The sequence below is a fragment of the Monodon monoceros genome, unplaced genomic scaffold, assembly GCF_005190385.1.
Source record: "Monodon monoceros isolate NGI ecotype Baffin Bay Population unplaced genomic scaffold, NGI_Narwhal_1 Super_Scaffold_9, whole genome shotgun sequence".
NCBI lineage: Eukaryota > Metazoa > Chordata > Mammalia > Artiodactyla > Monodontidae > Monodon > Monodon monoceros.
This window is the reverse complement of record NW_021703786.1, coordinates 38,935,416-38,961,156: the sequence shown is the minus strand read 5'-3', so window position 1 is coordinate 38,961,156 and position 25,741 is coordinate 38,935,416. Positions and strand designations below refer to the sequence as shown.

Here is a 25,741-nt window from a genome sequence, read left to right as displayed (position 1 = left end):
GTGAAAACATTGCTTTGAGAAAACCAAATTCCCTTCGCAAGGGTCATGCCATCATCTGAGCGATACACAGAAGCACCTGGGGGGCAGAACAAGTGAAAACATCGCTTTGAGAAACCAAATTCCCTTCCCAAGGTTCATGCCGTCATCTGAGCGACATACAGAAGCACCTGGGGGGCAGAAGGGAGCCGCTGTTGGTGAGCCTCTGGCACAGCTGGCCCTCGCAGGCTCCCCACACGCCTTCTCACTCTGTCCTCTGGGCCACGGTTCCCAAATCTGGCCCCAGAACCAGCAGCATCAGTAACACCCAGTAACTGGCTGAAAATGCCCATTTTCAGGCCTCACTCCAGACCCACTGAATCAGAAGCTCTGGGGGAGGGGCCAGTTCTCCGAGCAATGCCGATGTGCACCAGCGTCTGACAAAGACCACTAGTCTATCTGCAAAGTGGTTATTATTGGCCCTCTTTAGAAGCAAGGAAACCAAAGCTCAGTGATTAAAGTGCCCAAAGCCATCCAGCCAGGAGGCCAATTTGTGCCCACATCTGATTCCAAAGCTACTTGTCACATGGCCTTAGTAGCCAAACCATCTGTACCATTTGGTGTCCTCAGCTACAGAGCCACCGAGATGTGACGATGACACTTCCTTAAGAGGGGAGGGTGGGAGTGAGAGGCGGGACGAAGCCTGCGCTCAGAAGTGATGAATTATAGATGCTTTTAAATCCACATCATGCATCAGCCCTGGATGGTCAGCCACCCCGCAGGGCGAGCCTGCTTCTCCCTGCTCCACTTGTTAGCTGGGTGCCATGAAGAGGACACAAGGGTCCCTCCACTGACCTCTGTGCCCCAATTTCTACCACTGCTTTGACCAGAGAGAGCAAGAAGCTACCCTCCCTCTCTCTAGAGGGCTGGCGCATTCCGCCCAGACCAGGACTAACAGGAAGGCACAAAGCAGCTCCAGCACCTGGGTGGGCCGGGGCTGAGTCACCAGAAGGAATCCCATGCACATGCAGGGGGTATTATAACAGTGCCACAGATCTGCTTCAAAGGAGCCAGGCCAATTTTTAAAACCGAACCCTAAATTTTGCCTCGATCAAGTGGTCCACGAAACTCTTGATATTCGAACCTCAGCACCTTCACAGATCCTAAAGTTAGGAAAAAGACAGACATCTCCTCGTTCACAACTCCCAACCTTCTAAATAAACTTGATGACTTTCAGATCACAAGCTTATCCTTCAACTTAAGTGAGTACTCATCGTCACTGCTTTCTGCAGTGGCTGGTGGAGTAGCAGGGACCCGGGTTTGGTAATCACACAGACCTGAGTTTGACTCCTGGCTGGGTCAGTTCCTCAAAGGTTACCGAACCTCTCTGGGCCTCAGTTTTTCCATTCATGGATGGGTGACAATCCCTGTGTTACACATGGATGTAAAGACAAAATGAAATTATGTTCAACAGCAACAACAAAGTCTGCTCAAACAGCTTTGTATTTTAAGACATCAAAAACCTGGAAGATAGGTGTGGTCAAACAGCCCGTGGACAGATGCTACTCAACACACCCTCTCAGCTTCACAGACACTTGCTTCACTGTGTTTGTTTTTCTAAGTTTCTATTTTTAGACACCTTGAACAAGCTAAGACCAAAGAAAATTCCATTGACAAACTTATCAGAAAGCTTGTCAATTTTCAAAAACTCAACAGATGGGGATAAACAGTCATTTCACAATGCATCTGACAAAAGCAAAACCTGCTCTCTCCCACCTCAGCAGTCTTAATCAGGTCACCCCACAGTACTCCGTCCTCCTCCAACTCACAGCTGGGCCTAGAGTGCGTCTCTTCACCCCAGCACTCAGCTTCTCAGATGAGGTAACAGGTATCATAATATTTGGGGATCCAACAGCCAATAGGTGAATCCCAGCCCCATCACCTACTGGCTGTGTGACCTTGAGCACAGGACTGATGCTCCTGGGCCTCGGTTTCCTCACCTGTAGAAAGGAGATAATACCCACGTGACTGACATAGGACTGCTGGGCCACCAGCAGCAGTTTTTGCAAGAGCAAGACAGAACAATGGAGCCTACAGCAGGGATGGGTGTGTTCCCCGCCCGCCCCCAGGACTCCTTGCACACCTCACATCTTCGTGCCTGCCACACACCAGAGACTGAGCTGGTGCTGGGGAAGGAAAGGCAGGGCGATCACCAGCCTCAAAGACTTCACAGTGTCACAAGAGCCCCAGATACACAGACAGCATGCTAAGTGCTCCAAAAGAATGCCTGGGGTGGTGAGGCTCAGGGAGCAGAGCTGGAGGGGCCCAGACGCTTGGGGAGCTGGCTGGTGAAGGCTGGACAGATCTGTTTAAACAGAATGCTTGAGTGGAAAGCCCAGCAGACAAAAGGGAGAGTAGGACTAGATAATTCCTCATATCCTCCCAGACTTCACTCCCCCAAATCCAAGCCCTTTGATTTCTCCAAGGCTCAGGGTCAACAGGTCCTCATGCCATAAAATGTCAACAACCACATTCATCCACACCCCACCAATCCAACAGGAAGATTCTGGGGAACAGTGAGTACAGCTCTCAGAAAGCTTTGAAAACTTTAACACGCTTCACAAGAGTATGACAATGGGGGCTCCCTGGTGGCGCAGTGGTTAAGAATCCGCCTGCCAATGCAGGGGACACGGGTTCGAGCCCTGGTCCGGGAAGATCCCACATGCCACGGAGCGGCTAAGCCCGTGAGCCACAACTACTGAGCCTGCGCTCTAGAGCTCACGAACCACAACTACCGAAGCCCGCGCACCTAGAGCCCGTGCTCTGCAACAAGAGAAGTCACCGCCATGAGAAGCCCGCGCGCCGCAACGAAGAGTAGCCCCCGCTCGCCACAACTACAGAAAGCCCGTGCGCAGCAACGAACACCCAATGCAGCCAAAAATAAATAAATTAATTAAAAAAAAAACTCAAGAAGCAAATAAGCTTTAAAAATGTAAAATAAAAATACAGATATTGGGCTTCCCTGGTGGCGCAGTGGTTGAGAGTCCGCCTGCCGATGCAGGGGACACGGGTTCGTGCCCCGGTCGGGGAAGATCTCACAGCCAGCAGAGTGGCTAGGCCTGTGAGCCATGGCCGCTGAGCCTGCGCGTCCGTCCGGAGCCTGTGCTCCGCAGCGGGAGAGGCCACAACAGTGAGAGGCCCGCGTACCACAAAATAAATAAATAAATAAATAAATAAAAATACAGATATTAAAATATATATACAGATAAATATGAGAAGATCTTGGCAACTTCTCCGACACAATCACCTGTCCCAAAGATAACTGCTGGAACAAGTACCATTCAGAAACCTGCAGGCCCTTTGGATGTTCATTTGAATACAGATGAAAACTTAATTATCAGTGCAAATTCAATCACTGCTGTGAGGGACTGGGTATATGATTGGTCAGCACCTACCATCCATATCTAGAGCTACAAGAGACACAAGTTTTCTGCCAAATCTTCATCATCCTACATAACTGGGGGAATGCATGGACAATTAAAAACTAAAATTCACCTTTTCAATCATTTTAACCTCCTGTTCCAATCCCTTCTTTCACAGGGCATTTCCTGAGGTGGAAAGGAAGAACTCACACTTCTCATCTTTTCCTGTCCATTTTCTTACGTGAACGTTGAAAAGTGGAAGGGGATAACCCTAAACATCTCTCTAAAAATATTCTGAAACATCCTGGAGAGTGCCCTGGAACCCAAGCATCGAGTTCTGGCACTGACACTGTATTGCTGCATGACCTTGGGCCAATCTCTCTGGGCCTCAGTTTCCCCCATCTGAACCCTCACGATGGTTAAGCCCCATCCTCCTTGCAGCACAGACTCAGATGCGTCCGCAGGGCAGCAAAACAGTGAAGGGCCCCAGACGGAGCCCCTGGGCGGAGGAATGGGTTTCCACAGGCCCCTACCGGGGTTTCTGGGGGAGCAAGCTGCACCTCCCCCGCCCCCCCCCCCCCCCCCCGCCCCGCCAAGCCACCGGACCAACTCCGATCGCAAACAAAAACCTGTTGGCACGGACTCCTCTAGGAAGGGCCGGCCTCTCCCAAGGCGCTGGGCTCCTGCGGAGCCGCCCCACGGGGAAAGAGAGGAAGGGTCTCCTGGAAGACGCGGCCCCGCGCACCCAGTCACCCACCCGACCAGGCCGGCAGAATCGCCGGGCGGGGTCTCTGCCATCCCACGCGGAACAAAAGGCAGCTGGAGCCTGGCTCTGCCGCCCCCGATCCCGCTGGGCTGTGGGGCGGGGGCGGGGAGGGAGAACCTGGTCCCTGGGGAAGGGAGGGGACCCGCGGCAGCCCAGAGAGGGACGGCCGGCATCCTGGACGGGGGATCCCTCCCCCGACTCCCGGAGGGAAGGGCCGCCTGGCCCGGGGAGGAGAGCAAAGTGCCCCGGGGAGGAGGCGCGGGGTTGTTCTAGGCTTAAAGGTAAACGGTGAGGCCTGGAGGGGCTCCCTGATCTCGGGTGGGAGGAGGGGGAGCCCCAGGCTCCGAGGATACGAAAGGAAAAGCTCCCCGAGGGGAAATGGGGGGGGGTCTCTGCAGCGGAACGAGGGATCCAGATGGGGAGGGGGCCGTTCTCCACCTCGTGGGGCGGGTAAAAGGGGTCCCGCCTGAGGTAGAGACCCGGCTGGGACTGCGGGGGTGCATGCTCTGGGGGACGGCTGGGGGGGCAGCGCTCTGGGGGCGTCCGCCCGGGAAGGGGCAGGGTCCGCGACCTGGGCCCGCTCCGGCCCCCGAGCCCCGTGGCCCCAGCTCACCTGCGCTCCTCCGGGCCGACCCGGATGCGCGGCTGCGGCCGCCAGTAGCGTTGGGGAGGCGGGAGCGAGGGGAGCCACCGGAGACGCCGGCGCTTCCAGCTCCGTTTGACACCCACACACCCGCCAACATGGCGGCCGGGAGGGGGCGCGCCGACTGCGTGCGCGCGCCCGCCGGCCCCGCCCCTCCGCCAGTCCAGGCCCCGCCCCGTGTCCCCGAGGCCCCGCCCCTCCGTCCAGCCCAGGCCTCGCAAGGCCCCGCCAGGTGCCCTCTGGCCCCGCCCCGCGCCTGCTGGCATCCCACCCCGGCCCAGCCAGCCCAGACCCCTCGTTCCCCGACCCCAGGGCCTCCACCCGGATACCCACGACCCCACGCAGACTACCCAGCCCTCCCACCGCGCCCCACAGCCTACGCCCCAATACTCTACAAATAACCCCCCAACCCCACACACGCGTCCCAACGACCCCAAACCACCACACAAACCCTGGCAAATTCATACCTGAACCCTCGCACACGTCAAACTTCACTCAGACCCCACAAATCTCCCCACGCCTCAGGCACATCTCACAGCTCCACACACCCTCTCCACCCCCCACACACGCACAGAGCCCCCAGCCTGAGCTAAAAACACGCTTCCTCTTGCAGTGTGCACTTGTAAACATCACCAGGTCCAGGAGGTGGAGCTGGACGAGCGCGGGCTGCTGGGTCGCTGGGTGCTGGGATAAGTGTGTTCCCTTTGTGAAAATTCACTGATGTACACTTTAGATGTGTCACTTTAACGTACGTGTTCTACTTCAATAAAACACACTCAAAAATTATTCTGAGGATGGTGCACAGGCTTTGCTAAACTGCTAAAGGGGTTGCGGCACTAAAAAGGTGGGGCTCTAGGGTCACCATCCTCCCGTGAGGGGCTTATAGACCCCCTGATTCAGGCTCACCCCTTCACAGGGCCTTGGGCTCTCACACAGGATCCACCTGTTCCCTTTGGTTCAACCAGTGCCCACGAGACACCTCCTGTGTCCCGAGCACCATGCTGGAGGAGGGGCAGACGCTGGAGAGGTGCCCAGGACCTCAAAGCTGCCCAACCTGCTCCAGTCAGGGTGGGGTCAGCAGAGACCCCCTCACAGCAGGGTCTGGGGACAGATCAGGGCTTGCTAGGTTGGTAGACAGCACCATCCCTGTGGCCTGTGTTCCAAGGAGGGCCTGTTTCAGGGAGGCTGTTTCCAGAAGTCCTGCTCTGCCCTCACTTACAAAGACACCTAAGGCAAGTCACTGCACTTCTCTAAGCCTCGTGTTCCTGCTTCCTGTCAGAGAGCCAGATGCAGGAAGGCATCCTCTGTTCTCCAAGCTGGGATCTAGACTTCCCTTCTCTGGCAACAAGTAAGAGGGAGAGAAGATGGGGGGAAGGAGAGAGGAAAGGGGAGGGGAGAGGGGAGATTGAGAGAGAGACACTAACACATGTGCAAACCCATGGCCATTATTCCTTTGAAAAGTCCAACGCTGGTAGTTCTAAAGGCTAGAAACCCCTTCCTGCAGTCTGCTGCCCCACCCCAATGCTCGGTGCTCCTTCTCCACCAGGACAGTGAATTAAGCCCTACGTGCCTGCCTTGAGGCAGGAACCTGAGCTCCCCATTTTGAACTTGGTCCACCCCCACCCCGGAGAAGCCCCTCTACCAGTGCAACCCTCCTTGTGAGCCCCAGCTCTCTGCTAGACCTTCCTGGGTCTGCAGGAGAGAACTTTCCCTGAAATCACGGCCCCTGCCCTCAAAGAGTTTGCAGCTCCAGATGAACTTATGCCAACATGTAGTGGGTGCCTAGTGCAGGCTTGAGTGCTTTCCATAGATTGTGCAAACCAGCGCTGCCGCTAGAACTTCCTGGGATGATGGAAGTGTTGTCCAGCTGCGCCGTCCACGTGTAAGCACTTGAAACGTGGCCAGCGCACCCGAGGAGCTGCTTTTTTAAGATCTTATTTAACTTTAATTGATGAATTTGAATAGCCACATGTGGCTAGATGCTGCCACATGGAACAGCCCTGGCCCCAAACCTCACCACAACCCCTCAAGATGGGTCTTCTTACTGTTCGCATTTTACAGGAGGAAACTGAGGTTTGGAGAGATGCTGGGCTAGGTCACTCAGGCAGAGCCCAATCCCTTCCCCACCCAGCTTGCAAGTCTGCGTAAGATGCGGGTTTAGGAACGAGAGAACTGGATACAGATAAAGAGATGATGAGCCAACCACAGCCCAGGAAGTGAGTTGGAGAGCAATTCAGGGTATCGAGCCAGGCTGGGGAGTAGGGGAGGGCCTCCTGAGGCCGGAAGACCATCTCAGCCTTGCAAGGTCAGACGTGACATTCCTGCATTCCTCGAAGACATTTCTCCTTCCTGCACCCCCTTTGAAGCCTATCGCCCTCTTGCACTTCCCTCTCTCGATTCATCCCCCCATGAGGAGCCACTGAGGCCAGCAGCGCTATTCCCATTTTACAGATGAGGAAACAGAGGCAGGACACAGCAGTGCTGGGATTCAAAGCCAGGTTCTACCGAACCCACAGCATGTAAGTTGTCTCGCAGAGGAGGATAAGCCATGTGCTTTGTCCAAGGCCAAAGCTGACCCGGGGCACAGGCTGGAGCAGGCATGCCCACCTGTCCTTCCTAGGGTTTGGAGGCCGGTTTCAGATAATGAGGCACAGTGATGGGGGCTGCTCAGGGTTTCAGAAGCGGAAAGAGATGGCTGTGCAGACGGGGATGTCTCTGGGGTTGGGGAAGGAGGGCTTCAAGGGGGAGGCACTACGGGCAGAGAGAGATGGCATGATGTGAAGACAGCATGCACCTTCTCCTAGTGAAGAGGCAGCGGGTCTCAGGGATCTTCCACCAAGGTTTGAACTCTAGATTCAAAACCACTTGTCCAGCAGGAAGAGCCTATGCTGGGAGCCCCACAACAGCTAACTTCCTGTCCACCAGTTCGTTGCCTGACCTTGGCCTGTTACTCCCCCCAGTCTTCAGGTTCCCCATCTGTGAAGAGTAATAATCCCTCCCACCTTGAGGGATTGCATTAAAGTTCATAATGAAAAAGCAGAGTAGGAAATGCTTTGGAAGCTGTAGATGGGTGTTAGCGGTGGTTCTTATTAAGATACAGGGATAAAGCTATCCTGGTCCCTCCAGGCGCTGGAAGTCTAAAAGAGCAGAGGAGTCATGAACACAAACTGAAACTAAAATGCTGAAGTCACATAGGAAATCATAAGAGAAAGGGCTGTGAGAGCTGAAAAGGAAACTTCCTTCTCTCTTGCAGAGAAGGAGTGATCAAGGCCGACTTCCTGAAGTAGAGGTACTGGAGCTAGGAAATAGCAATAATAATAATACCAAAGCAGCAAGCACTGTGCAAACGCTCTGCATGGATTATCTCATTTCCTGTTCATAACAACCCTGAGTTTTAGACCATCGTTATCCTTAATTTACAGTTGAGGCTCAGAGACATTCAGCGATTTGCCCATAATCACACAGCTAAAAAGTCGCAATGCTAGAAAAGTCAGGCCTGATTCGAAAGCCAAACTCTTGAGAGGAATTTGAGTAGACTGAAGGGAGAGATCCCCTCTCCCCTCCAGCTCCAGGTACATTATCAAGGCCAAGCCAATCAGTGCATCTCTCCTGGTCATAGTGATTCATTCAGCAATGGGCATATGACTTAAGATGGGCCAGTGAGACTCAAGCCCTGGACTTCCACAGAAACCATTGAAAAAGAGGAGGTTGTTCCCCCGCCCCATCGCCCCCATCCCCATCAGGCAGCTTCGCACTGGGAGAGCCAGGCTGCGAATGAAGCCAACACAGAGGGGTGAGGGAGGAGAGAAAAGACAGATTTCTCCCGACATTGTTTGAACACCTGGAACCAGCCATGCCTGAAGTTTTAACCCTGGACTTTTTAGCACATAAGCCAATACATCAGTTACAACTATTTCAAAAGAAAACCCAGCTCAAACTGGCTTAAATGATAATCGGTTTTAATTGGCTCATTTAACTAAAATCTCCAGAGCTAGAGCTTCAGGTGATCAAGGTTCTGGCTCCATTTCTTTGACATATACCTCCTAAGCATGTCATACTTTTCCTGGGCTGGTGTCTTGATTGGCTCTAAATTGGCTGTAGCAGATCCATGCCTCACATCCGTAGCCAGGATAAGACTGTCTCTCTCTCCAAACCAGAAACTAATACCTGAGCCTTGCTCTGATTGGAAGAACTTGGATCACCTGCCCATCCCTGAGCCAACTGTGGGGAGTTCGATGAGGAATCAGGGTGATTGGCTTAGGCCCATCAGGGCTCCCCCCTGGAGTTGGGCGGACAGTTACAGGAGGGGAACACACACTGGGGAGGTGGACAGCACGACCACCACTCGGCTGAATTCTCTTTTCTCCCTCAGCCAGTTGACTTGGTACCCAGATTCCTGACAATAACAGTCATCAACCCCATTTCCAAAGAGTTTTCATTTAATTTTTTGACGGCTCCAGGCTTTTTTTTTTGGCTATGCCACACGCGGCATGCGGGATCTTAGTTCCCCGACCAGGAATCGAACCTGCGCTCCCTGCATTGGAAGCGCGGAGTCCTAACCACTGGACCACCAGGGAAGTCCCTCCAGGCTTTTATATTTGCAGTATTTACTGATAATTCTGTTGAGATTTGCATAACACCTTTCTTCCAAACCTCTCATCATGCCTCAAAAACAAGTTTCTATGAACTTCCTCAGATTTCCTCCCAAGGGCATGAAGTGTAACAATAAAAAACAGCATCAGCTTAATATATAGTTTTCAACCTATGACCCAACATTTGTAGTTTTTATTGGCCATTACTCTTCAGGCTTTTTCCCCTATAGTGATGAACACTGCAAACAAGACAGGCTTTTTTTTTTTTTTTTGCCACGCCCCACAGTATGTGGGATCCTAGCTCCCCAACCAGGGATCAAAACTGCACCCCCTGCATTGGAAGCACAGAGTCTTAACCACTGGACGGCCAGGGAAGTCCAAGACAGGACATTTTTTTTGGGGGGGGGGGCGCGTGCTGCGTTGGGTCTTAGTTGCTGCGCTTGGGCTTTCTCTAGTTGCGGCGAACAGAGGCTACTCTTTGTTGCGGTGCACAGGCTTCTCATTGCGGTGGCTTCTCTTGTTGCAGAGCACGGGGTCTAGGTGTGCGGGCTTCAGTAGTTGTGACACGCGGGCTCTAGAGCACAGGCTCAGTAGTTGTGGCGCACAGGCTTAGCTGTTCCGCGGCATGTGGGATCTTCCCGGACCGGGGCTCAAACCCGTGTCCCCTGCATCGGCAGGCGGGTTCTTAACCACTGTGCCACCAGGGAAGTCCCAACAGACCATTTTAAATTGTTTTCTTGAATCTACACGGACTGAAACATCTTACATTCATTATTTCAGTAAATAGTCACCACTGCCCTGTGAGATAGGTAGGCACTCTCACCATTTTACAGAAGAGCAAAGTGAGGCACAGAGAGGGGAATAATAACTGCTGGCCCAGCTGAGGAGCGGCAGGGCTGAGATTTTCACCCAAGTCCAAGGGAGTCAGGGACTGGCATCTCCTACAGAGCACCCCTTCCTTGGAAATGTGCATGATATCTTTCCGCTAGAGACTGGCTGAGTGCCCTGAAGAGGCCATAGCTCTTCTCTGGCCTCAGAAAGGTGCTGTTTCTCCTTCCTCAGAAAATTTCCGGATGAGTTGGATGCCCTCCACCTTCATAAAGCTTTCAGCTTGGATCAAGAGTTGAAACATAATCACCCAAAGCTATAACTCAGAGACATCTGCCCAGCCAGCAGCATTTGAGCTGGGACTTTAAGGGTGGCTAATTATTGGTTATGAGGAGAGCAAGGAGAGCAACCCTGGGAGGGGCAAGGCTGAGCAAAGGACCAAGCGGCAGGAATCATGGACCAGTGGTGCGATTTAGCTGGACCGCAGGATGCACAGAAGAAAGCAGCAGGGGGTGAGTCGGGAGAGAATGGCTGGAAGGAGCCTGGTCTTGTGTATTTCTGCTAACTCTGCAGCTGCTGAGAGCAGCCTTCTCCATTAGCAGTCAGGGGCAGGCGTATCCCTGGCTGGCCAATGAGAATTCGCATCTCCATGGCCATAGTCATTGGTTCAGGGCTGGGCATGTGACCCAAGCCCAGCCAATAAGAGCCATCCCCAGGATTTTAGCTAAAACCATCAGAAAAGTGGCCCTCTCTGCTTCTGAGATTGTGGGCACCAGGAACCATAAAAGCTGGAGCTGCAAGGAGCCCTCTCTGTCACCTCACAGACACAATTCTTAATTGTTCAGACCAGTTCAGACCAGCCCAGAAAAAAGAGCTGTTGAGTCAGGCTGGAGTCATCCTAGCTTTCTTAAAGGACATCTCCACTGTTGCCTCAAGCAAAGTTTTCTTTTGACAGAAACCTCAGTCTTTCATTCCTTTTTCTCTTCTTTCACCTATTCTCACCCTCTCTTCCTTCTCTGCTTCCTTCCTTCCTCTTTCTTTTCACATCTCTTTTTCTCTTTGTTCCTCTATCTTTCTTCATTATTATTTTTTTATTTAATAAACATCTTTTAAAATAATCCTTAAAAAATGCATGCACACATTCTACAAATACCCGGCCAGTACTTTTCAAAACTGCCACTGTGTGAAACACAAGAAAGACTAAGAAGACAGACTTGAGGAGACTAAGAACACAGGACAACTCAATGCAATGTGGTGCCCGATCATACCTGCTTCACGGTACTGAGATGATGGAGAAAGCATTTAGTCCGGGGCCACATGCAGAGTGGGTCCGCATCCGCTCAGGACTCAGCATTGCTGGAAGAATGCCAAGGGGGCTGGCCTTGGCTCAGGAAGGGGCCCTGGGCCAGGGCTGATGGAGTGGAGTGTCTGGATCTACCAGTCTATCCAGAGACCTGGGAACACGGCTCACCTCTGCTCATTCATGCAACCGTCCTTTTCTGAGCTCCTCCTAGTGAAGCTGGGGCTGGGGCTGAAGCAGGCTTGTGCCAGGGCTGCCAGGCTGTGGAGAGGCTGACACAGACACAGCAGTTAAAAGGCCAGGACAGAGGGGTCCCAAAAAAGAGGGCAGGAGGCCAGTGACTCCAAAGGGTGAGACAATGCAAATATAGGGGCCACTTGGACCAGAAAAAGGCCAAAAAAAAAAAAAAATTCTCCCAATCCTTTTCTTCCTTCTGCTTCTTTCTCTTCCGTATTTTCTTCCTCCCCTCCTTTCCTCCCTCCCTCCCTTCCTTCTTTCCTTCCTTCCACTTTTTTCTTTAATTTCTTATAAGAAAAAAAAAAGGCGGGTACATAAAGCAACTCTGTTATCAATTTTTGCAAATGTGCCTAAGAGGTACTGAACGGAAAGATGAGAAAATTGCATCTTCGTTCTCCTCATCTGAGTGCCGGTTGTGAGCTGCCCACACACCCAGACAAGGGCGGGAGGGACAAGTGGCCAGCTGGGACCTGCCAACCAGCCTGGGCCCTCCCAGGCCTCTCCCCATCGCTGGTCTCTCTGCTTCCCTGTGCTCCACACTGGGTGGACGAGGATACTGAGCTCCAGGGGACGGGAGGGGCTGCCCTCTCCAGGCTCCTCGGTGGGCACGGCTCCCCCAATCCTGCACTGCAGACCCACCCATCACCCGGGGTTCCCCAGATGGCCTGCATTTGCTGGCCTCTGAGCATCCGTGTGTGCTGTTCCCTCTGCCTGGAGCCCCCTCTCCACCTTTTGGGATCCTTCTAGAAGTCAGCCTGGCTGAGTGCCCATAGGCTTTTAGGATCCAGCGGTCACCCTGCCCTGGAAGCCTTCCTGGATGCCACAGGCATCCTGGCACCTGCCTCCTGGACGGTGACAGTGTAGGTTCTGCACCCTGTGGTCCAGCTGCTTCTTGGAGAGGGGGAGCTGGGACTGGCCTTTCTTACCTGTGTCTCCTCCCCCTGCACAGTTCGGGCATAATTATGCTCAGACGGAGCGTAATGTCCGAGTATGTTTGTTGAGAGCAAACGATGGAAGACAGGCCGTCCCTGGGGGAAGGCACTCCGCAAGCCCAGGGGTATCCGACTGTGGTCAGGGGGTGGGGGGCACTTGTAGCCGCACCCGGCACCCCGCACAAAGGGCAGTTTTGGGAGCCAGAGTCCAGCCGCCGCTCTGTGCTGGTGACCCCAGACCAAGGCGGCACACAGGGACCCTCAGAGCCTCAGCTTCCTCAGCGCAATTCGGGGGCGGGGCTGCCGTGCCTTGCTGGCAGGGCTGCTGGGGAGACCGAATAGCGTCACCCCTCCCAAGCCCTCCAAGGACTTTGCAGCACACTTAGAATCAAATCCACAGCTCCGCCCCACCGCGGCTAGAAGGCCTTGCCCACCCTGCCCCCGCCCCATTCTCCCCTCACTGTTCACTGTTCCCTTTGCCAGGAATGCCCTTCCCCACACACCCGGACGCCCCGCGCTCCATCCCCTCAGTCCGTCTCCCCAGCGGGCTTCCCCGGCCGCTAAAATGGGGCCCCCTCCTCACCTCCAACCCCGAAGCCCGCTTACCCTACACGCCTGCCCACGTTCCTGCAGACTTGAGTCACAGCCTGCCCTGTCCACGGGGGAACTCCAGGGCTGTCTGAGCCAGCCTGGCCTGGGTTCCGGTCCCGACACCACCGCTCACCAGCTGGGAGACTCTGGGCGACCTCCAAGCCCACCCTGCGAGTCTCCCATCTGTGAAGTGAAGTGTGAAGCACTGCCTGACAGGGCGACTGCAAGGATGGAGCAGGTCTGGGAGGCCACCTCCTCTGGGCGGGACCACTGCACACCCACATGGACACCACCACGGCGGGCCCCTCTCCTAAGCACTTCCCTGTTATCTCCTTTAACCTTCACACCGATCCAATTGGAAGTCACCCTCATGATCACATTTCACCAATGAGGAAACTGAGGCACAGGAAAGCGAAGTGACACAGCTAAGAGGCGGCAGCCTGGGGCTTGGAACCCAGAGTCTGTGTCCTTACCCACTCCCTGCACAAATGGGGGCTGTAAATAGCATTTAGAGCCTGTCCTGTGTGCATGGGAACTGTGCTCACGTTCAATCACGTTCGAAGACTCACTGACCAAATGTCTGCATTTGGTGCCCCAGAAGCCCAGCTAGAACAAGGATTCAAATGGAAGCTGTTCGTTTGGATGTGACCCCAGGAATCACCTTTAGGGGCGTGGGGAAATGAGACAGGGAAAGGGAGGAGCCCACAGCTGTGGGTGCCTGACATAGCCCTTTGCTGTGTGGTCCTGGACCAGCCACCATCCCTCTCTGAACCCAAGTTTCCTCTTCTATAAAGGAGGCCGCAGCCACCCAGGAGATAAAGAGTGGGAGGTCTCCCGGGACTGAGAAGGGTCCCGGCTCGGCTCCCAGCCCCAGTCCGAGCTCCGGGAAACAAAGGGAGCCCCAGCGAGGGCTGTGTGTGGGCGCAGAAGCCACAGGAGGGCAGGCACAGCACCCGGGCTGTTACCACAGGGGCTGCAGAGAAACCACATCACAGCCACCACAGCCTCCACCATCCCACGGCGACTTCCGCTGCTGCCTCTCTCAGGGAGCATCTCCTCCCGGCAGTTAGCTGTCCCCTCCATCAGCACCTGCCCCAGGTGGCCCGGCAGCCTTACCAAGGAAGGCTGGCCGCTGTTCCAGAGGCTGTGCTGCTGCAGGCCCGCTTTAAAAAGTTACGGACACTCCTGCGGTTGAGCTCACGTCCCTGCGTTCCAGCACTTGTGACCTCGGGCCAGTCACTTCCCTGCCCTGTCCTCAGCGGCCTCCTGACCTAGTCCACTGTCCGGCAGCCGAGCCTCCTGCAACCTCTTGACTTTCAGCCTCTGCACTTGCTGTTTCCTCGTCAGTCGTGCAATGCCCTTGAGCGACGGGGGGGTAAGCCCCCACTGGCCACCCTCCTCAGACTAGCTCGGCACCTTTCGCCTCCCCTCACCTACCCTCCCTCAGTAGCTCTGAGCCCAGGTTGTGAGGTAGTGCTTACCCCTTCGCAGCCTCTGACTCCCCCACTGCAAAGCCCATGAGAGCACAAACTTATCTTGCCTCCTGCCAGAACTCAGGGCCTAGCACAGGGACTGGCATACAGCAAGTGCTCAATAAATGCTCATCAAATAAATGAATTACTGTCTGAAACACCTGTCCTTGGTCAATGGCTTGGTCTCCCAGGACCAGACTTAAATGTCACCTTCTCCAGGCAGCCTTCCCTGATTGCTTCCGTGATTCCTTTTCTAGGTTTTCAGAATCCCCCGAAACTTTTTCCATTTTCCAAATCACAGTCGCCTAGCCTGTCAGGCATTGCCACCCAGTTACCGGGAACCCAGGCTGCCCCCCATGCCCCCTTCTCCAAGCGAGAAAGAGAGAGCTGGAGGGAGAGGAGGGAGGAGGCGCAGACTGTGTAGGAGGTGGCGCGGGTGGCCAGGCACTGCCCAGAGTGGAGAAGTGAGCAAGGCCCGCGGCCGGAAGGAGGTGGGGGAGGGGTGGGGAGGTCGGTGGTGGCGTCAGGCCCGCCGACAGCGTTGGGGTGTGTGTGTGTGTGTGTGCTGGTATTTCCTGAGGCTGCCCGGAAATGCCTGGGGCCGACCTGGGGCCCCAAGAGGGGGTGGCCGGGGAGGTCCACACCCTCCCTCCACGCCAGCCAGGCTTAGATCACTGCGAGCCTTCCAAGCAGCCGCAGGCATGTTGCGGGCGTGTTGTTCGATGCCCGTCACAGACAAGAGGAAACTGAAGCCCAGGGGCCCAGGCTGCGCCCTCCAGGCACCGCCCCGGCGCCCCCCCGCCCCCCCCCCCGCCCTGCGCCCCGTCAGGGCTGCCTCAGCCCCAGCCCCTTCATCCCACCAGCAGGGAGGGACCAGACACGGAGGTGAAAGGGTTGGTGGTTGCGTGGCTGAGCCCTGGCCTGCTGGGCCAGCAGAGGCCAGCTCCTCGCGCTGGTACATCTCCGCCCCCACCGGGACCACAGAATGGCAAGCTCCCGGCGGGCCCCATTTCACACGGAGACTGAGGCCTCAAGAGGGGCGGGTGGAGGAGTCAGAGTCCATCCTGGGCTGGACAGCTTCTACCTGAGTTCAAATCCTGTTGCATCTCCTGTAGCCGTACGGCTGGACAAGCTGCTTTGCTTCTCTGAGCCGCGGTTCCTTCCCCTATGGTGGGGATATAGCCGGGCCTGGCTCCGAGGACTGCAGTGAGAAATAAGTTGATCTGTGTAAATCGCTGTGTAGAGCACATAGTGTGTTTTCAGTAAATGCCAGTTATTATAGAAACATGATCAGGCCTCCCGCACCTCCAAAAAAAAAGCCTCTCCCCTTGACCTTCACCCTCCACAGACTCCTGCCTAGCCTCTCCCTTTCCCACGTCTTCTGAGTTCTATCAAATACACATCTTCTATAAACTTAAGCATGTGTTTGACTACAAAAAATAGAAAACAGATCAGAGTGGCTCAGACAAATAGGAGTGCATTTTCCCCCATCCCAATGAGCTTGGAGATCAGCTATGGCTGGCGTTGCTTTACCAGGCCAGTGATGTCAGGGTTCATAACTTTGCAATTTCTTGGCTTTTCCCTCTTGTTTGCAAGATGGCTGCTAGTGTACCTGGTGTTGCATCTGCATTCACATTTAAGACAGGAAGGAAGAGGAATGGTTAAGTTTAGGGTGAATTGAAAGCATTTGTCCCTTTTATCATGAAGAGAAATAATTTTCCACAACCTACCCCTACCCCCCCCACCCCACCGACTCCTTAGATCTAATCAGCCAGAACTGTGTCACATGACCACTCCTAACTGCAAGGGAGACTGGGAAGGTGAGTCATTTCTCCTCTCCAGTCTCTTAAGTGGAAGGCAGCAGGGGAGGGGGTGTTGGGGATGGCAGATAGGTCAGTCAGCTGAGGTGGCTGCCACACTTTCCCTCCATCTCCCTCTAGCTCGGCCACTCCCTAGGCCGTGCTCTCCTAGTCGCCCTGACCGTCTTCCTCATCCAGTGGCCACCCCATTTCCATTTCTCTTTGGAAATTGGAAGCTCTGACAACTCTGGGTCTGCCTGCACTTCTGCAGGGCAGCAATCTGCTGACGCTGAGCAGGGCTGCCCCTTTAGGGAGGATATGACTGTTTACCTCAGTCTCCACCACTCCCTAATGTCTCACATGTATTCATATTTCTTGTCTAGCTCTTGTTGGTGTTGGAATTTGCACCCCTGAATTAATGTATTCATTTTCCCCTCCCTGACCTTATTTCAGGGAAATAACACACAAAAACATCCTTTTAGGTATTTCATAGGTGTGTAGCAAGAAGTTTCCTTTCCACCACAGACCCCAGGCACCCAGTTCCTCTCCTTAGGGATAATCAATACCTTGTTTAAAACTTTAGAGATATTTTATACACATACAGGCAAATCTACCTATATTTCCCATCCCCCAACCCCTTTTTCACTCAAATGTGAGCATATACTACACATGGTTCTGTGCTTGGTTTCCCCCCAATTTACAGTATCTAACAATATCACTTACAGATCACTTCCTGGAACTTCCCTGGCGGTCCAGTGGTTAAGACCCTGTGCTTCCACTGCAGGGGGCACGGGTTTGATCCCTGGTCGGGGAACTAGGATCCTACATGCCAAGCATCAGGGCCAAAAAAAAAAAAAAAAAGAGAGATCACTTCCTATCTACACACAGCCACCCTCTTCATTCCTTTTTCTGGCTGCAGAGCAAGTGCCTCTGTTTCTTCCTTCATAGAGGGGGTCTGATAAATAATACCAACCCCAGAGGACCAGTGGGAGGATTCAGAAACATTGGTTTATGATGTCTCTGAGTCTGGGAGGCCAGGTTTATTGCACACCCTGCTGAATGTGAGGTGAGAGTTTCCGGAACCAGGAGAGTCAGAGGCACCCAAGGGGAGCCCATGGAAAACCAGCAGTCAGGTGCTTTATGTGTATTGTTTTATCTAATCCTCACAGCAATCTTCTAAAGGAGGTGCTATGATCATCTCCATTCTACAGAAGGGGAAACTGAGGCACAGAGCAGCTAGGTGACTTGCCTGGAATCACACAGCAGAGAGTGGTACAGTTAGGATTTTAACCCACAGCTGCCCTTCCAGTGCCAGCACCCAGGCAGCTGGGCACCATCCCCTGACCCAGGGCTGACCGCCCACATCCAGATGAGCAGTCCCCAGGCTGAAGGGGGCCCTCCAGGTCACTCTGCCTGGGGGGAGACGTCTGGAGCCACATTTGTCTCTGTGCTCAGAGCAGGCGAGGTTCAGGGTCTCTTTATCCGTGGTATGGGGCTGGGTCACTCAAGTGACCTTAGGGACCCAGAGGCTCTGGAGCCAGACTGCTCCATCCCAGCTGCGTGGCTTTGGACAAGTCACTTCCCTCTCAGAGTCTCAGTTTTTTCATCTGTAAAAGGGGACCAAAAATTGCTCTTCAGTCATGGTATTGTTGGGGGATAACTTATCTAATAAATATATTCATCATTTAGGAAAGTTCCTGGAATATAGAAACATCAAAAAAAAAGCTTATTATTATTATTATTATCATTGACGACACTGTCCCTGGAAGCTCTTGCAGCAGAAAGTGGGAGGGTCACCCAAGGAGCCAATCCTTCCTGCTGGCCTTGGACCCAGGACCTGGAAGGGGCTTCAGGCCACCCCCTGACACCCCGTTCTAAGGGGATCAGACTCAGGCCTGGGGAGAGGCAGCCTCGGTGAGGCAGGGCCGGTACCGGTACCGGTACTGTAGGCGCCCCCCTGCCGGGCCCCCTGCCACCCCTCCCCCATCTCTCCAGGCTCTCAAGATGAGGTCACCTCAGCTTCTCCCCCCGTGACCACAGACCTTCCAGCCGTGCAGGCAGCCCCTTGACCTCTGACCTGCAGGGACTCCAGGCTCTGACCTCAGGCTGTGACTGAGCAACGGTTCTGCCCTCATCACCCCTCCATGCGGAGCAGGCGAGAGGGCGCTGTGTGGGCCCTGGGGACGCTCCTTGGCAGGAGGTGGACCCCATTGTCCAGACCTTCCCCGGGAGGGGGAGCTGGGGCCTGGGGGGGTGCCAGCAGGGGGGTACCCACGTGGGAGCACCCATGTCCCCATGTCCACGAGCACCGGAAAGGCTAAGCGCTGCGCCTACCCCCGTGCCTCCACCCCTTGGGGCCTGAGCACGCATCCGCTCCGGGGGCCACTCCTGCCGTCCGCCCAGATCGCCACGCTCCGCCATTTGCGCGCTTCCCCAGTCTCGGGGGGCCTCCCGGGCCTTCCCGCCCCTCCACCGGCTCCACCGGCACCCCCGGCCCTGCTCCAGCCCGCCACCCACTCATTTTGCAGGACAGTTAAAAGGTCACCTCCTGGGAAGCCTGCCCTCATCCTGCTTCCCTCCTCAGGCTGGTAAAGGTCTTCCTGTTCCGGGAAGCCCGCTCCGGCCGGATCTCCCCGCCCCACCCGGTGCGGACGCTCGGGCCCTCTCCCGCGGGGTCAGCGCTCCAGCTCCGCGCGCCCTCTGGCGGCGACTCTCAGATCGCAGCGCCCTCCGCCCGCCGGGGACGCAGCCTCGGCACCTCGGGGTGCCGGTGCTGAGCTGGGCCCTGGGATTCGGCAGATCCGAGGATGAGCAAAGTCACCGCCTCAGGACGCAGACAGGGCCTAACGACAGTCAAGCCTCACAGGGTGCGCTATAAAGAAAGGAGGGGGACCGAGCGTGGCCGAGGAGGTGCTTCGGGTGGGGCATGCCGGGGGCGGCCTCAGAGGGAGGGGAGGACAGTGGTGTCCCCGCCTCGGGCTGTCGTGGACGGCAGTGTGTAGCACACGCGTCCCTCACTGCCTGCAGTTCTCCGGGCTCCTCGGCTGGTTCCTCCTCCTCTTGCTGGTCTGTTCATGTCGGGGCGCCCCTGGCGCACCCTGGGCCTTTTCTCTGTCTACCCTAACCCCCCGGGGTGGCCTCAGTCCAGAGTCTCTAAGCACCAGCTATGCCCTGACATTTCCTAAAATATCATCCTCGCACCTGGCCTCTACCCTGGACTCCAGGCTCATGCATCCAACACCCCCGCATCTGGAAACAAGCTCCCCGTCTTTCCACCCACCAGCTGCTCCATCTCTAAGACCTCTGTCCTGCCCATCGCTCAGGGCAAGAACTCTCTCTCTCTCATTCCCTGCGTTGGGTCCACCAGCGAATCCCATTGGCTACCAGCAGAGGGTACCTGGAACCTGACCCTGGCCCCCTCCCCACCCCCAATGCCGGTCACCTGGACTACGCAGTGCCCTCCTCACCTGCCTCCTGTCCTCCACCCGTGTCCCCAGTCTGATCCTCACCCCTAAGTCGGACCTCATCCCTCCGCCTCTCAGGACCCTGTCTGGGCTCCCAGCTCGCTTGGAGTCTTACTGTGGTCTGTGAACCACCCTCAGGGCAGGGCCAGGTTTTGTGGGGCCTGAAGCTTCTGTAATATAGGAGGCCTTCTCTATGAAAAATAATACAACCTTACAAATACAAAACGAGGGAACCTGGGAGGAAGGGGGAGTCAGAGTGGCAGAGATGTTAACATTAACATTAACCAGTTGTGATGAAGATAGCTTGCTTGTCTGGTACAGGCTCTTCGGAAAGCAGAATCTGCATTGTGAGGACTGAGGAGGGTGGTCACCCCGGGGACATGCTGGCAGAAGCAGGAGGCGGGCAGGGAGCCGGGCCTCTGTGGACACTCCTCGAGCCCCTCGTTTCTGACGTGGGCCCTTTCCCGTAGGCATATGCTACTTCCGTAGAAACGTTTCCTAAGAGGATAAAATGAATTAAATACAGGAAATTAATGAAATATTATCAAAGGAAACATATTACATCTCCAACCTGGGTTTCTTGCAAAATGTTTAAATTGCCTTTTTTAATGGTTTGCTGTGAACTACGCGGAGCTCCAGGAAAGGCACTTGCACATTTTACAAAAGCTGTGACTACGTGAGCTCATTGCAAGGTCCCTGCCAGTGCCTTGGACACCTGGGCAGCTGAGGGGACTGCAGATTAAGCCTTGTCAGCTTCTCGGTGAATGTGCCCCCATCCCCCTGCCTGTCGCCTCCTGGCTTCATCCCCCACCCCTCACCCAGCAGCCTCCTTGCTGCTCCTCAAACCCCCGGCACACTCCCACCGCAGGGCCTTTGCACCTGCTCTTCCCTTTGCCTGGAATGCTCCTCCCCCAGGTCCTCCTGTGGCTCCCTCACCTCATACTGTTTGTGAGAAACAGTATCCAACAGCATTTCATAACTGTCTTGGTTTTATCGTAGTTTCCTTGTTATTATGTGTAAAGCGACACTAATTTTCCACTTAAGAGTATCGATGTGCAAGTTCCCCCTTTCAATACATTTACTGACATTTTAAAAGACGTCCTCAAAAAAAAGTCATCTGTTCGTGGAACCGTTTTCAGTTTTATTAAGTAGTATTAATTCAGGGAGGTGGGGTGCAAGTCCGAGAGTTGCACGAACGACGTGAGGGAAAGGCCGCCGGTCCTGGCCTGGCCCCGCCCCGGTGGCTCGGCCCCCCGTGGGACCCCAGACCCCGCCTCACTTCTCAGACAGGAAGGCGGCCTGCAGTTCCGAGAGACGCCGCGGGACGGCAGACGCGGCCGCCGACCGAGGGATCCGGGCAGAGAAGCTGCGGCGCCCGGAGACCTGGGTTCGATCCCCGGATCCTCCGCTACCCAGGCTGCTCTTTAATCCCTCCCCCGGTAAAACGGGTTCCTGTAAAGGTTAAATACCGTGACTATAACATATAGTTTCTGAACCCGTTTTCCCCCCAACTTCATCTCAGATCGGAACTGCGGACCTCCCGCAAGAGCTGGGGGAGGCCATTTAATGAGCTGGAATAATTTAAGGAATTTTTATTTAGCTGGTGTGTGTTACGGAGAGCGTGGGAGCAGAGAAACGACGTGATTAAACAATGCAGAAAAAAGAAAAGAGAGAAAGAAAAAGAAAAAAAGAAGAAACTGCACTTAAAGAAAGCTACCTGTAATCCTATTTCTCATCAATACGCGTAAGGGTATTGGTATAAAGCTTTGTGGTCTTTCAAATTTTTTAAACTGCAAACACACATACACAAATATAAATATATGAATATTTGCCCACAGACTCAGGGGTGCAAGAAATGTCACGTTAATTCATTAAAATTTTTCCTTTACTTTAATTAATGACTTGTTTTTATAAAAGTAATACACGCTCAACAGAAAGAAATCCAAGCAATCTAGAAAGTACAAAGAAAATAAGCAGTACAAAATCATCACAAGTGGGACTGTATATTTCATGAGTATGTTATAGAACTCTCCCTACCCAGCTTCACTCACTTCTACAGGATGAATGAATAGATGGACAGATGTGACTATTAAGACTGGGGTGGTCGTGATCCATGTTTTTGTTTTTGTTTTTTTTGGGGGGGGGGCGCACCACCGTATGTGGAACTTCCCCCACCAGGGATCCAGCCCGTGCCCCAGGCAGTGGAAGCGCACAGTCATAACCACTGGACCGCCAGGGAAGTCCTGTGTGTGTAGTTTTAAATTAATTGATAGATTGGGGGTGGCGGTTTTAGGTTTATAGAAAAATTTAACAGAAAGTACAGAGAATTCTCATATATCCCCTCACGCTCCCCTCCCCCATTTTCCTATTAAAATTTTGCATTATAGCGTGGTGCTTCTGTTGCCATTGATGAGCCAATATTGATATGTAATTATTAAATAAAGTTCATAGTTTACATTAGGGTTCACTTTTTGTGTTGTACTTTCTGTGGATTTTGACAAATGTGTAATGACATGTATTCACCATTATAATAGAATGTGGATTAGTTTCACTGCCCCCCAAAACCCCTGTGTTCCATGTATTCATCCCTCCCTCCTTGAGCCCCTGTCAACAACTGACCTTTTTCTGATACCTTCTCTGTAATGTCATATAATTGGAACCATACAATCATCTAGATTTTCTCCTATGATATCAGCCTATGCTGCTCTTAAAATAAAAGTCTTAAAATTAATTTTATTGCAATTTAGAATATGAAGAAGAACAGTGAAACTGAATAAATTCTGGATTTGCGATCCATTTTTTTAACCATAAGAAATGTGAGTTCCAAAATGAAAATAAAATGAGAAGGGGGAGGGAGGGGAGGAGAGGAGAAAGGAAAGAGAAAAAAAGTGAGTTCCTTCAAAAGGATCCCTGTATGGTTAAGATAGAGTTTATGAAAGTCATTAACACATTGCAGTGCTTTTTTTTTTTAAACCATATATTTAAAATTTAAATATGAGTGTCTCTCTGCAACAAAAGATAAGGTGACTGGATTTTTTTTTTTACACTGAACCCTGGCAACTTCTGTTGCTTTCACTTTGTTAACATTTATAACATATTCACGTTCTGATCTGCAGCCCTGAATCTCCCAATTTTGTTCTCGTTCTGTGTTACAAGAGATTCAGTACTCACCTTCAGTCCTTTTCTCATGGCTTTTCTGTTTCTGAGTTCTTTATTTCAATTCCTCATAGGTTGGTCAGATTTCATTACTGAGTAGTTTTTTCAAGAAGGTCCACACGGTGCAGGATCTGCTGAGGGTAGCAGTCAGGGTCTAATCAGGAGACGGGACACCACAGTTTAAACAGAAGTCTGGAGAATGAATTATTAACTATGATCAAAGAGTCATATAAGGGGAGCCCTATGATACCCTAGTGCTGAGGGAGGGTACCCCAGGAAGGACAGACTTGGAAGGGGTTCAGACCTCCTGGGGAAAGTGTGGTCTGACCACTGGATAACAGAGAATTTCTGGTTTAGCCAGGCTGAGCTGCTGGGCTGACAAGAGGGTTCTCTCTTTAATTAAAAAACTCCTTTTTTTTTTTTATTCTTGTGATGAAGACTTTTAAGATCTATTCTCTTAGCAACTTTCAAACACCCTGGGTCATAAATCACTCTACCAACGAACCCCGTCAAATTCTGGCTTTTTTGAAGGAATAGTGGGTGATCCATTATTTGTTCTGACTCCAGACAGGCTCCTGCTACTGGGATCATTCCCCAATTGCCTCCTGAAAACTAGCCTGCCTACAGTTTCACCTGTGTCTTGACTCTTCCCCTCTATGCGTTACCTCCCCGCAGAACTGACACTGTTCTTGAGAGACCTTTAGGCTTGAATTTCTTCGCTCTCTGTTGCAAATGAGGTCAGTCCCTTCAGGAAGAGAGTAGGAGCTATTCGTTTTATGGCCGGTTTCTATCCCCAGGCAAAACCCAGGGAAGCTGCTCTCTGAGTAACACCCCTGCTTCAGGACCTGAGGTCAGAGGGGAGGCGGGGGCAGCAGCCCGAGGAGCCATGAGGGACCACCAGGGTGGTCAGGGTGCCAGGCGGCCCAGCGCACTGCACTCAGGGTGGAGCCAGGCCAAGGTGGTCAGGGTGCCAGGAGGCCCAGCGCGCTGCACTCAGGGTGGAGCCCTGTTCCACGAGAGGGGCGCCTGCCCGCCCCGCCCCCCCCCACCGCAGTCTTAGCCTCGGCCAAGAGTAGCATGAGAAATGCTGTCACCCTGCTCCTCCCTGGAAGAAAGGCCTACTGGGAGCTGGGGGAGGGGCCCTGTGTTCTGGGTCTGGGGGAGGGGCCCTGTGCTCTGGGTCTGGGGGAGGGGCCCTGTGCTCTGGGTCTGGGGGAGGGGCCCTGTGTTCTGGGTCTGGGGGGAAGAGCTCTAAGCTCTGGGCAGGACAGTCTGGAGCGGAGAGTTTACTCACAGAGCTGGGAGGAGACTGAAGGGAGGCAGTGGTTTTGGTTCAAATATCACAGACTCTCACCTTTCTTATCAAATTTTCGTTAACTGTTCTTGAACAGATGTTTCTTCATTTCTGTTTACCCTGTGGGCCATTTCCAGAAACTTTGAATATTGTTTTCGTTTTTTTCCTACTTTTCACCGGTTTCCTGAGGAGCAAGTCGGTGGGCCTCTGGAACTTGTTCTGTCAGTGTTGACCTCTGCAGGCGGAGGTCCTGGCACGGGTGCGCGCGCAAGTCTAAGCTGGAGCTGGGTGCGGGAAAAGGCTTAGCCGCAGTTCTCCAATGAACGGGTTTTCTCTCCGTTCTCCTGGTAACCACCCCTCCCCTCAACAGGATGGAGCCCAGGGAGGTGCCTCGGGTGTTTCAGTCAGTGCCTGATAACAAAAGCCCCCACCAAGCCTCCCTAGAGCATCCGAGGGTCCGGCCCAGTCTCATAACTACTGAGCCCCAACTTCACTGCACTGCGGTCCCCCGAGCCGCCACCCCAGCTCTGGGCCTGTGATGGGAGGGGGCGGCCAATTCCTGCTCTCTGTGCTCATGGCCTGGTCTCAAGCTTCCACTTCTGACTCACCCCCGACCGGCGCGAAGGAGGGGGAGTGTTTGCCACGGCTGCTGTGATGGGTCACCACAAGCCTCAGTGGCTTCACAACATGAGATCATTCTCTACGTTTCTGGAGGCCAGAAGCCCCGGCCCCGCACACCTGGGCCCAGGAGAAGGCGTGGGCAGGGCTGGCTCCTCCTGGAGCCCCCCGGGCAGAGACCCTTCCCTGCCTTTTCAGCCTCCTGAGCTGCGCTCCTCGCAGCCCTCGGCTCCCGGCCCGTCGGGCGTCTCCCAGCCAGCAGCCGGGCATCCTGCTTCGGCCACGGAACCTGCTGCTTCTGCCTGCCTCTCACGGGACACTGGAGATCACATTTCGGGCCCCCCTGGGTATCCCGGGCCCACCTCCCCATCTCGAGATCCTCAGTGTAATCGCGTCTGCGAAGTGCCTTTGTCATCTGCGGGAACGCTCGCAGGCCCAGGGGGCCGGCCCTGCAGGCCTTTGGGCCTAAGGACTGAGATAGGCTTATGTGGCCGGTTCCACCATGGCCTGGCATGGCCAGTGGCTGACAATGACTCCTCCTCCTGGGGGTGGCTTTTGACGGGCCTCCCATGGAGACCCAGCAGCAGCCCATGATGGGGCCCGATGCCCTCCCAGCTGCCAGCTCTGCCCCCCGCCCTCATTCTAGACCCC

General features: G+C 54.0%; 1 protein-coding gene and 1 long non-coding RNA gene across 5 annotated transcripts in view; both read right to left on the bottom strand.

Moving 5' to 3' along the window:
* The window catches only part of EPN2 (epsin 2), a 66,813-nt gene extending 61,878 nt beyond the window's left edge, over positions 1-4,935 (bottom strand). Inside the window, exon 1 of one of the 2 annotated variants that reach the window (XM_029211258.1) lies at positions 4,778-4,935. The gene's annotated coding sequence lies outside the window, so the exon portion shown is untranslated. The remainder of the gene's footprint in view (positions 1-4,777) is intronic. The other variant, XM_029211260.1, reaches the window with a different exon arrangement.
* Positions 4,936-11,193: 6,258 nt separating this feature from the next.
* Positions 11,194-17,379, bottom strand: LOC114889432. 3 transcript variants are annotated; one of them, XR_003792036.1, is made up of 4 exons: positions 17,282-17,330; positions 16,293-16,383; positions 15,844-15,960; positions 11,194-11,799 (listed from the first exon to the last, which is right to left on the bottom strand). It is a non-coding gene; the product is annotated as an uncharacterized LOC114889432 (long non-coding RNA). The 3 variants fall into 3 exon arrangements; XR_003792035.1 differs by having other exon boundaries at positions 16,293-17,379; XR_003792034.1 differs by having other exon boundaries at positions 15,844-17,379.
* Positions 17,380-25,741: the final 8,362 nt, after the last annotated feature.